The following is a 13,233-nucleotide window of genomic DNA, read 5'->3' on the forward strand; positions in this document are numbered from 1 at the left end:
AACAAATAAAATCAAGAAACATAAAGCATCAGTTATAATAGTAAAACCATACTAATAAAAGAATATTTTAAAACTACTGATAAATAGAATTTCTATTAATTAAAAATCATATACATTTTTTACAATTTCCCAAACACCAATAAAATATTTCAAAACAGCACATATATCAAATAACACCCAATAATTAAAACTAATAAGGATTTTAAAAAGCCCCTGCTGTCCATACGTGGGAGCTCTTGATTTCCAGTCACCCTGATATTGTCAAGGATTAGGAGGTTATCCTCTCTCTCTCACACATACTCACATTTCCATTCTCTCTCACACATACACTGTCACATACATACACATTCATGCTCTTATACCCACCATAACCTCTCGCTCTCACAGACACTGACACACTCTCAAGCTCTAAGACACTCTCTCTCCCTCCACACACACCCCCCACACAAACTCTTACTCCCCTGGATTTTCTCATACACACTCTCTGGCTCCCTCACATACACACAAACACACACACCCAGGCAAGTTCCCAAACATTCTCACACACACACACCCAGGCAAGCTCCCAGTCATTCTCACACACTGAAACTGACCCCCAGGCAGGCTTCCATTCATTTTCACACCACTCCCTCACCATCCCCCAGGCATGCACACATTCATTCTCACACACACAGACCCCCAGGCAGGCACCAATTCATTCACACACACACATACACCACACACAGGCCGGCACCTATTCTCACACATACAAACCCCAGGAAGACACCCATACATTCTCATACACAGAAACCCCCAGGCAGACTCCCATTCATACACATGCACACTAAAGGTAAACCCCCTCTCTTTCTTTTGCCAGCAACCTCGGAGCCTCTCTCATTCCTCTGCTGCCACTGTCACTGATGCCACATGGCTATTGGGGAGGCGCTGATTGCTGCTATTGGCACTGAAGCCCATTCTGCTGCCTCCTCTGTGCAGGCCCCGTGAATTTCCACTTCCTCCATGTTGATCTCGTACATTGTGAAATCAGCATAGAGAAAGAGCTACTCTTGCACATTACCAAAGATTACATGTGCTAATCAGTCAAAAGTAATTTATTTCTTTTTTTTTTACCTTTGCTGTCTGATCTTAGTTTTCTAATTGGTTGGTCACAGGCTTTTTTGTTCCACCTCCCCTTTCTTATTTTTTTGCCAATTCCTTTCATATTGTCTTTTTTTCTATTTCTTTTCTCTCCATCTATCTTCTTCCCTCAAACATTCAGTCAGGTTCTCATTCTCACATGCTCTCTCTCACACACACACAGGCTCTCACTGTCACAGGCTCTCTCTCATACAATCATTCATACACACAGTCTCTCTCATGCACACCCAGGCTCTCTCTCACACACCCAGGCTCTCTCTCACACACCCACATGCTGTCTTGCTCAAGCACAGGTTCTCACTGTCACATGCTCTCTCTCATACAATCATTCATACACAGTCTCTCTCTTGCACATGCTGTCTGACACACACACCCAGGCTCTCTCTCACACCCACATGCTGTCTTGCTCAAGCACAGGCTCTCACTGGCACATGCTCTCTCTCATACAATCATTCATACACACAGGCTCTCACTGTCACATGCTCTCTCTCATACAATCATTCATACACACAGGCTCTCACTGTCACATGCTCTCTCTCATACAATCATTCATACACACAGGCTCTCACTGTCACATGCTGTCTCTCTCACACACACAGGCTCTCTCACATGCTGTCTCTGCAAACATTCAGGTCCTCACTCCCACACACAATCTCTCAACTCACCTCATACACGCACACAATCGCTCAACTCACCTCATACACGCACACATAGAAACATAGAAACATAGAAATGACAGCAGAAGAAGACCAAACGGCCCATCCAGTCTGCCCAGCAAGCTTCACACATTTTTTTCTCATACTTATCTGTTTCTCTTAGCTCTTTGGTTCTATTTCCCTTCCACCCCCACCATTAATGTAGAGAGCAGTGATGGAGCTGCATCCAAGTGAAATATCAAGCTTGATTAGTTAGGGGTAGTAGGGGAAGTAACCGCCGCAATAAGCAAGCTACACCCATGCTTATTTGTTTTACCCAGACTATGTTATTCAGCCCTTATTGGTTGTTTTTCTTCTCCCCTGCCGTTGAAGCAGGGAGCTATGCTGGATATGCGTGTAGTATCAGTTTTTCTTCTCCCCTGCCGTTGAAGCAGAGAGCTATGCTGGATATGCGTGAAGTATCAGTTTTTCTTCTCCCCTGCCGTTGAAGCAATGCTGGATATGCATTGAAAGTGAAGTATCAGGCTTATTTGTTTTGGGGTAGTAACCGCCGTAACAAGCCAGCTACTCCCCGCTTTGTGAGTGCGAATCCTTTTTTCTTCTCCCCTGCTGTTGAAGCAGAGAGCTATGCTGGATATGCGTAAAGTATCAGTTTTTCTTCTCCCCTGCCGTTGAAGCAGGGAGCTATGCTGGATATGCGTGAAGTATCAGTTTTTCTTCTCCCCTGCCGTTGAAGCAGGGAGCTATGCTGGATATGCGTGAAGTATCAGTTTTTCTTCTCCCCTGCCGTTGAAGCAGGGAGCTATGCTGGATATGCGTGAAGTATCAGTTTTTCTTCTCCCCTGCCGTTGAAGCAGAGAGCTATGCTGGATATCGCTCAACTCACCTCATACACACACCCTACGGGCCCTCACCCTCTCTCTTACCTCTGGGCCTCCTCTTCACGGGTCACTGCAGGATGGGCTCTGCAGCGGCCCTGATTTTCTCGGGCCGATCGCAGCAACGGCAGCAGCCCTGATCTTCTCGGGCCGATCGCGGTGGCGACGGCAGCGGCCCTGATCTTCTCGGGCCGATCCGCGGTGGGGACCCTGCTATTGGGCCTCCTCCTCTTCTCGCCCACTGCAACAACGCTGCTGCTCCTCTTCTGCACGCGGCTGACGCTCCTCCCCCTTTCTGCCCATGCGGCTCCGGCAACATTTTTCTTCCGAGGCCGCATGGGCAGGAAGAAGGAGGAGCACCTGCACGTTTCGACGTGACCTTTTTCTTCTTCGGGCCGTGGTGAGGTGAGCTCCACCACGGCCATGCCGATCTTCCTGCTGTGAGTCTCCGGCACACAGCACAGCGATATTTCACTGCTCAGCTGCCTGTGGGATGAGCTCCACCGGCGGCTGCATTGGCTCCCACTTGCCGGTGTGTCACGTGCACCGGGCTTGCGCGACACACCGGCAAACTGCAGGCGACACACTAAAGTGTCGCGACACACACTTTGGAAAGCTCTGGTCTAAAAAGTGTGTCACCAACATGAAAAGTTTGGAAAGCTCTGCCTTAGAAGGTCATTTTTAAAAGGATTTATGCAGGTAAAACTGGATTTTATGCACATACATGAGCTTTGGAAAATTGCCACTTTTACGTGCATAACGCCTTTGAAAATTCACTCCATAGGGCTGAATTTACAGAAGGTTTTACGCCCATAAATGGGCTTTTGAAAATTGCTATGACACATGCTATCTTTACACGTGCAACTCCTTTGAAACTTCACTCCTCTCTGTATTTTCCTGGTGAAGAGTCAATTGCCTTGCATAATTTAACGCTGAATTACCAACCTGTGCACATTGCTGGGAAGCTTGTTCCACAGTCTAGGTTCATCAAATAGTCAAATCTACATTAGATTTTCTGATCTTGGGAGATGCATTTAGGGTTATCACCCTTCTGGATTGTATTGACTGAAATCTTTATGGACAATAATTGCACACACGAGGGGGTAATTGTACACATATCTGGGCAAACAAGAACAGCTGACTGCTGCAGTTCTGTTCGGATGACAGCTGCTATCTAAATCCAAATTGGTAATAAGGAAGAAGTAGAATACACAAAACGTGCATGCCTACTGCCGCCTTGCAAGGTCCTATAGGGCTTGTGTTAAGCACAGATGCGGAATAAAACGAAATCCCTTTGGAAAATGAGGGTTTTATGCACCTTGTTACATCTGACCCTACGGATCTGCGACTTTCCCCCAGAACAAAATGATATTTCTGTTCCTCTCTGAAATTATGCTGTGAATCTGGCAGTTATTGCACCTCCCACCCCCTTGGTCCCCCCCACAAATCCCCCTGCACGTTTTAGGTGAGCTAAGTTGCCTGTTATTATATTTAAAACATCAGAAAACTGTACCGGCAGCTCAGGCGGTCTCTCAGACCTGAATATCATCAGTCTGCATATGTTTAATTTATTGTGTTCACCATGGAAACCTTCAACAAAACTGACCTTTTCAGTTTTAATAAAAGTGGATTTTCTTCTGGGTCCTTTGACAGCTGATGCATTGCAGTGTAGCGCCGAGACTGGGGTTTCAAACCTGGTGGTGTTAAGAGCTAAGCAAAATGAAAATGATTTTTTTTTTTTTTAAATCTCTTTCACCGAGGGTTTTATGCTGGAACATAATTAACAGCACATTGGATCTGCAGTTATTAAGATGTGAATTTTGTTTTGTTGCTCACTGAGGGGATTATGGTTGCCCTTGATCTGCAATTATTTGGTTTTAAAGGCGGACAACCACAGGTGATTTTTATTTTCGAGAATAGTTAGGCAAATAAGAATTGTTGGTGCTTAACGTAGGAGGCTGTGACTTTTGAAGCTGCATCTGTGTTAAAACTCAGTCCATCATTTATATTTTTGAGGTGGTACTGCAATAGTCAGAAGCCAGCTTTGTGTTTTTTGCTTTCAGAAATTTTTGTTGAATTCACAAGAAATTGTTTCATGTAATTGCCTTTCCATGAACATATAGCAACATTAACTTTTCAGGGAAGATACCACTATCCTATCGTATACAACAGAAAGGGTTGTGATTGTAGCACCTGGCATACATCAAAATGTGCTGCTTTCCAGATTTCCTGAAATTTTCTATTTTTGTCTCCAACAGCTTCATATTTCTGCGTCGGAGAGCCAGCACGAGGATGAGTTCTCCGGGTAAAGTTAAGTGTGTAAATTTTGTCTGGATAGCCATCGAGACTTAAATCTGCCACTGAACATACACAGATAAACTTGTGCACATCATTTTGGCTGGATATCTTCACAATGTTATGGGCATGTTATGGGCATGACTTTAACTGGACAGTGCTCAGTACCTGCATGTGCTGGATACATTTTTTGCCACGCCTTCAGCACGCCTCCAGCCCCTCCTCTTTTTCCCCAGATAAATCTTGTGCACACCATGAGGATAACTTTCGAATCTATTTGAGTTCCTGGATTTGCGCTTGTAACTGGATGCACAGAGATTTTTTTGCAGTGTTTTATAAGTTGTGTAATGGACTGATGCACACTTTATACAACACAGCGAAGTTCAGTTCTGAATGTATGCGCGTATGTTTCATTACATACGAATATTCAGTACATGAGAATGAAGGCGCTTACTTTCTCTACCTATTTTATAAACATATATGCATATATTTTATGCATGAAAATAAAATAACGTATGCATAAAACCCTGATTTATACGTGGAGGCAGGTATGTTTTAAAATATGCACGTCTTCTTGAAATCACCTGTTCGACGTTACCTCCGCCAGTTCATCCAGTCTGTCACCAGTTCATCCAGTCCATCTCCAGTTCATCTGGACCCTCTAAAACTTCACTCTGAACTCCCCCCAATTCACCCAGAGATCCCACCCAAAAATAGGAGACAATATGCAAAGTAGTTTTCACTTGTCCAAATCAATTAGCATGTGTAAAATTGCAGGAATATGTTGGCGGAGATATTCGCAAAAATCTCTTATAACATAGCAACTTCCACACGCACCCCTACACTGCCCCTTTTTTGCACTAGTAAATGTGCGTGCAAAACTGAAAGTACGTGTTGTGATTGTAAATATCCGGAAGTGGATCCTTGGGCCGACCGACGCCGGAGGACGGTCGGGAGGCAGACACACACTGAAGGGACCGGAACTTCACCTGGAAACCCATGACCCCTCCAGAGGAGCTGTGGGAGCCCGGGTCGCTAGGACTTAGGTGTCTTCGCCCTGGAAGCCCGAGGTCCCCCCAGGAGGAGCCCGTAGGGACCCGGACCGCTGGGACTTAGGAGAAGGTCTGAAGAACCCAAGGAGAGACGACACGAACCGGAGTCAAGGCAGGCGGCAGGCAAGCAGAAGTGGATTCACGGACCGGAGTCAAGGCAGGCAGTAGGCAAGCAGAAGAGGAGTCATGTACCGAAGACAAGGCAGGCAGCAGGCAAGCAGAAGTGAAGTCACGTACCGAAGTCAAGGCAGGCAGCAGGCAGGCAGGAATGGAATCACGGACCGGAGTCAAGGCAGGCAGCTGGCAGACAGAAATCCGAGTAACAAGGCAGGCAGGCAGGCAGGAACAGAAGTCAGACGGGCAAGCAGAATCACGAACGAGCAAGCAGAAGTCAGGAACCAGGCAAGCAGGAACGGCAACTAGAAACTCATCTGAGTGACCACGTTGCAAGGCAAAGAAGTAATGCAGAACCCCTGTTTAAATCTCCTGCCGGCGTCTGACGTCAGTCGGGGGCGGTCCAGCACATCCGGGTGCTGAAACTACAAGAACCCAGCCCTCGCGCGCGCGCGTTCCCCTGCTGGGGGGAGGAGTCTTCGGCGACGTCTCCCTCGTGGAGACGCCGCTGCCACGCGGCCCGAACAGCCCAGAAGCCGGCGTTTCGTGGGTCTTGGAGCACAGGTAAGGACCCGGTCACTAACCCAGTGACCGGGATCGCAACAGTACCCCCCCTTTTATGCCCCCCTCCGCAGAGGACCAGGTTTTCCGGGATTGTCCAGGTGGTACTGGTTCAGCAGGGACTTGTCCAAAATGTTCCGTGCAGGCTCCCAAGAGTCCTCCTCGGGACCGCAGCCCTCCCAGGCCAGCAAGTACTCCCAACGGCGATTGTGAAAGCGCACATCCCGTACTTCCCGAACCTGATAAACAGGTTCCCCGGAAGACTCGACAGAGACTGCATCAGGAGTGGGCCGATGGTAACGAGAGAACACCACAGGCTTCAACAGTGATACATGAAACACATTGTGGATGCGTAAAGATGATGGGAGGCGAAGCCTATAGGAGACCATACCTATTCGTTCCGCTACTGAAAAAGGACCACAGAATCTGGGAGCCAACTTGCGAGAGCGACCCGGAAAGTGGAGATGCTTGGTACTCAGCCATACCTTAGTGCCGGGTAGCAATTCAGGTGCAAGGCGTCTGTGTCGATTCGCCCCTCTTTGTGCCCTCTCTGCTGCTGTACTGAGGCGGCGTTGAAGGGTCCTCCAGAGCCGATGAAGTTGAGTGGCCCTTGTCTGGGCTGCCGGCGAAGGAACATCCACAGGGACTGGTACAGGCGGTCTGAGATGATGGCCAAAAACCGTTTGGAACGGAGATTGTCCTGTAACCGAATGTGTATGATTATTGTAAGCGAACTCGGCCCAGGGAAGCAGAGAGACCCAATTATCTCTTTTCTCAGAGATGAAGCTGCGAAGAAATGTCTTGAGTGAGCGATTCATTCGTTCCGTTTGCCCGTTACTTTGAGGGTGGAACGCGGTGGAAAAATTTAATTGTACTCCAAACTTTTTACACAGAGCACGCCAAAAGCGGGCCGTAAATTGAGGTCCCCGATCGGAAACAACGCTCTGTGGAAGACCATGTGACCGGAATATGTGCTGTGTAAACAAAAGTGCCAGTTCTGGTGCCGATGGTAGCTTGGCCAGGGGTACCAAGTGCACCATTTTAGAAAACCGGTCTACGGTGACCCATATTACCGTTTTACCTTCTGATGGCGGTAAATCCACCACGAAATCAGTGGCGATGTGGGTCCAAGGTTCAGTGGGAATTGGTAGGGGTTGTAGGAGTCCCAATGGTCTTCCCCCGAGAGGCTTCTGTCTGGCACATACTGGACAAGATGCCACATACTCTTGCACATCTTGTCGTACCCGAGGCCACCAGTAATATCGATTTAGGAGGGTTAGAGTTCTCTCTCGACCGGCGTGGCCCCCCGTGAGGGAGTCGTGGGCCCATTCTAGGACTCTCCTACGATCCCGTCGAGAAACTATCACTCTTCCCTGAGTGGACACACTGGTACTGGCTAAAGAGATTCTGGCAGGATCGATGATATACTGAGGGGAATCATCCTTCTCCTCGAAGATGGTGTTCCGAGATAAGGCATCGGCCTGAACATTCTTCGAGGCTGGCCGGTATTTGAGAATGAAGTCAAATCGACTAAAGAATAGCGACCATCGAGCTTGTCTGGGATTAAGGCGTTGGGCCTGCGAGAGGAATTCCAAATTTTTATGATCAGTATAAACAGTGACCTGATGTTGGGCTCCCTCAAGCCACTGCCTCCATTCTTCGAAAGCTAGTTTGATGGCCAAAAGTTCTTTGTCGCCAATCCCGTAGTTGCTTTCGGCAGGGGTAAATTTATTTGAAAAGTAGGAGCACGGTAGTAACCTCCCTGTACTGGAATATTGAGAGAGTACCGCTCCTACCGCCACACTTTGCGTCCACTTCCACAACGAATGGACGCAATGGATCAGGGTGACGTAAGCAGGTCTCCAAAAGAAAGGCCTCCTTTAACGCACAAAACGCCTTACATGCTTCCGAAGGCCATTGTCGAGTGTCTGCTCCTTTCTTTGTTAGCGCGGTTAGTTGGCGCCACCAGCTGTGAATACCCAGGTATGAAGTGCCTGTAAAAGTTCGCGAAGCCCAGGAAGCGCTGTAAGGCTTTAAGATCACAGGTTGGGGCCACTTCTTGATAGCAATACTTTCTCAGGATCCATCCTAAATCCCGTGGCAGAAATACTATAGCCCAGAAAGGGTAATGTGTCCTTCTCGAAAAGGCATTTTTCGAATTTTGCATAAAGATGGTGGTCACGGAGAATCTGGAGCACCTGTCGGACCTGGAGTCGGTGAGAGTTCAGATCTTGGGAAAAAATGAGGACATCGTCCAGATATACTATGAACACAAGAGTACAAGAGTTCTCGGAGAATCTCATTCATGAGATGCTGGAACACAGCAGGAGCGTTACATAAGCCGAACGGCATGACCAGGTACTCGTAGTGCCCGTCCCGGGTATTGAAAGCGGTCTTCCATTCATCCCCGGGACGGATACGGACCAAATTGTAGGCCCCTCTTAAGTCCAGCTTCGTAAACACCCGAGCTCCTTGAAGTCTATCCAGTAACTCCGGAATTAATGGCAGTGGATAACGATTCTTCTTGGTAATGGAATTCAGGCCTCGATAATCGATGCAGGGCCTTAGTGAACCATCCTTTTTTGCTACAAAGAAGAATCCGGCCCCAGCAGGTGATTTAGACTGGCGGATGAATCCTTTGTCGAGATTTTCTTTGATGTAGTCAGACATCGCTTTAGTCTCAGGCTGTGATAGAGGATACACTCTGCCGCGGGGTGGAGTTGCACCGGGAAGCAGCTCTATGGCACAATCGAAGGGACGGTGTTGAGGTAGCAACTCCGCCTTCTCCTTAGAAAATACGTCGGCGAAGTCCGCATAGGGTGTCGGGAGTAGAGACCCAGCATGTGCCAATGGAATGGGAGGAACCACTGCCTTCTTGATGCAAGAGCGGAAACAGCGGGGGCTCCATTGAGTAATCTGAAGGTCGTCCCATCGAATCACTGGAGAGTGTAGCTGAAGCCAGGGTAGACCGAGGACTACCGGGTGTACCGACCTCTCCAGGAAGGAGATCGTCTCTTTGTGCAATAACCCGGTCTGGAGTGTAAGAGGATCTGTGATAACAGAAATACTTCCAGGTAAGGGTGTACCTTGAATAGAGGTAACCCGCAGTGGTGGATCACGAGGTCGCATGGGTAACTGGAGTTGCTGGACCAGTTCGTGGGTGATAAAGTTCCCTCCAGCTCCGGAGTCAATGAGAGCCCGTGTTTCAAAGATACCCCCAGGAAACCTCAGGGTTATAGGTACTGTACATTGAGGAGCAGCATTAAGACAGCCCAGGAGACACTCCTCCAATCCTCCTAGGCGCGAGCGTTTTCCGCCCGTTCTTTGCATTGTGACAGGAAATGTCCCTTTCCACCGCAATACAGACAAAGTCCTAGCGTTCGGCGACGGCGTTTCTCCTCCTCCGTCAGGGACGTTCTCCCCAGCTGCATGGGTTCTTCAGTGGAAGATTCGGAGGAGGCCCCGGTGGTCCGAGGATTCGGCGTGAGCGGCCTCGAGAAGACAGGAGCCAAGGACGTCATACGTCGTGGGGGACGTATCTCTTTTGCCCTTTGTTGAAGGCGGCGATCTATGCGCCCGGCGAGGTCTATAAGCGCATTGAGGTCCTCTGGAATGTCCCGGGCAGCCAAGACATCTTTAATCCGACCCGCAAGACCCTCCAGGAAAATTCCTCGAAGAGCGTCATCACGCCATCCTACCTCCAGCGCAAGCGTGCGGAATTCCAGGGCATATTCAGCCAGAGTGCGTGCTCCTTGTCGAAGTTGTAGCAATTCAGAGGTGGCCGAGGACTGATGAGCAGGCTCATCAAAGGCTGCTTTAAAACTGGCTACAAAGTTATCCAAGTTAGGATAGCAAATGTAACCCCAATATTTAAAAAGGGCTCCAGGGGCGATCCGGGAAACTACAGACCAGTTAGCCTGACTTCAGTGCCAGGAAAAATAGTGGAAAGTGTTATAAACATCAAAATCACAGAACATATAGAAAGACATGGTTTAATGGAACAAAGTCAGCATGGCTTTACCCAGGGCAAGTCTTGCCTCACAAATCTGCTTCACTTTTTTGAAGGAGTTAATAAACATGTGGATAAAGGTGAACCGGTAGATATAGTATACTTGGATTTTCAGAAGACGTTTGACAAAGTTCCTCATGAGAGGCTTCTAGGAAAAGTAAAAAGTCAAGGGATAGGTGGCGATGTCCTTTCGTGGATTGCAAACTGGCTAAAAGACAGGAAACAGAGAGTAGGATTAAATGGGCAATTTTCTCAGTGGAAGGGAGTGGACAGTGGAGTACCTCAGGGTTCTGTGTTGGGACCCTTACTATTCAATATATTTATAAATGATCTGGAAAGAAATACGACGAGTGAGATAATCAAATTTGCAGATGACACAAAATTGTGCAGAGTAGTTAAATCACAAGCAGATTGTGATAAATTGCAGGAAGACCTTGTGAGACTGGAAAATTGGGCATCCAAATGGCAGATGAAATTTAATGTGGATAAGTGCAAGGTGATGCATATAGGGAAAAATAACCCATGCTATAATTACACGATGTTGGGTTCCATATTAGGTGCTACAACCCAAGAAAGAGATCTAGGTGTCATAGTGGATAACACATTGAAATCGTCGGTTCAGTGTGCTGCGGCAGTCAAAAAGCAAACAGAATGTTGGGAATTATTAGAAAAGGAATGATGAATAAAACGGAAAATGTCATAATGCCTCTGTATCGCTCCATGGTGAGACCGCACCTTGAATACTGTGTACAATTCTGGTCGCCGCATCTCAAAAAAGATATAATTGCGATGGAGAAGGTACAGAGAAGGGCTACCAAAATGATAAGGGGAATGGAACAACTCCCCTATGAGGAAAGACTAAAGAGGTTAGGACTTTTCAGCTTGGAGAAGAGACGACTGAGGGGGGATATGATAGAGGTGTTTAAAATCATGAGAGGTCTAGAACAGGTAGATGTGAATCGGTTATTTACTCTTTCGGATAGTAGAAGGACTAGGGGACACTCCATGAAGTTAGCATGGGGCACATTTAAAACTAATCGGAGAAAGTTCTTTTTTACTCAACGCACAATTAAACTCTGGAATTTGTTGCCAGAGAATGTGGTTCGTGCAGTTAGTATAGCTGTGTTTAAAAAAGGATTGGATAAGTTCTTGGAGGAGAAGTCCATTACCTGCTATTAAGTTCACTTAGAGAATAGCCACTGCCATTAGCAATGGTTACATGGAATAGACTTAGTTTTTTGGGTACTTGCCAGGTTCTTATGGCCTGGATTGGCCACTGTTGGAAACAGGATGCTGGGCTTGATGGACCCTTGGTCTGACCCAGTATGGCATTTTCTTATGTTCTTATGTTCTTATGTTCTCCCACATGGGTGAGGCCCAGTTCAGGGCCCGGCCGTCTAAGAGAGAAAAAATGTATGCCACCTTGACTGAATCAGTAGGAAACTGGTTAGGTAATAAGGCAAACCGCACAAAGCACTGATTTAGGAACCCTCGACACGCCTTGGGATCCCCGGCGTATCGAGAGGGAGCAGGGAGTTGCGAGGGCGTCTGGAGCGTGATGACCGGAGCGGCCGCCGGTACTGGTGCCGGTGCGGGGGGCTCAGCATCCATACGAGTAGCCATACGCTCCACTGTGGCTACCAGGGAGTCGAGAACCTGTTGCTGTTGTACCAACCTTTGGGCAAGCCCTGGAATGGCCTGGAGCCCAGCGAGGTCTGCCGGATCCATGGCCTTGCAAACTATTGTGATTGTAAATATCCGGAAGTGGATCCTTGGGCCGATCGACGCCGGAGGACGGTCGGGAGGCAGACACACACTGAAGGGACCGGAACTTCACCTGGAAAGCCGTGACCCCTCCAGAAGAGCTGTGGGAGCCCGGGTCGCTAGGACTTAGGTGTCTTCGCCCTGGAAGCCCGAGGTCCCCCCAGGAGGAGCCCGTAGGGACCCGGACCGCTGGGACTTAGGAGAAGGTCTGAAGAACCCAAGGAGAGACGACATGAACCGGAGTCAAGGCAAGCGGCAGGCAAGCAGAAGTGGATTCACGGACCGGAGTCAAGGCAGGCAGTAGGCAAGCAGAAGAGGAGTCATGTACCGAAGTCAAGGCAGGCAGCAGGCAAGCAGAAGTGGAGTCACGTACCGAAGTCAAGGCAGGCAGCAGGCAGTCAGGAATGGAATCACGGACCGGAGTCAAGGCAGGCAGCTGGCAGACAGAAATCCGAGTAACAAGGCAGGCAGGCAGGCAGGAACAGAAGTCAGACGGGCAAGCAGAATCACGAGCGAGCAAGCAGAAGTCAGGAACTAGGCAAGCAGGAACGGCAACTAGAAACTCATCTGAGTGACCACGTTGCAAGGCAAAGAAGTAATGCAGAACCCCTGTTTAAATCTCCTGCCGGCGTCTGACGTCAGTCGGGGGCGGTCCAGCACATCTGGGTGCTGAAACTACAAGAACCCAGCCCTCGCGCGCGTTCCCCTGCTGGGGGGAGGAATCTTCGGCGACGTCTCCCTCATGGAGACGCCGCTGCCACGCGGCC

The sequence above is a fragment of the Rhinatrema bivittatum genome, chromosome 7 (genome assembly GCF_901001135.1).
Source record: "Rhinatrema bivittatum chromosome 7, aRhiBiv1.1, whole genome shotgun sequence".
In the NCBI taxonomy this organism is placed as follows: domain Eukaryota; kingdom Metazoa; phylum Chordata; class Amphibia; order Gymnophiona; family Rhinatrematidae; genus Rhinatrema; species Rhinatrema bivittatum.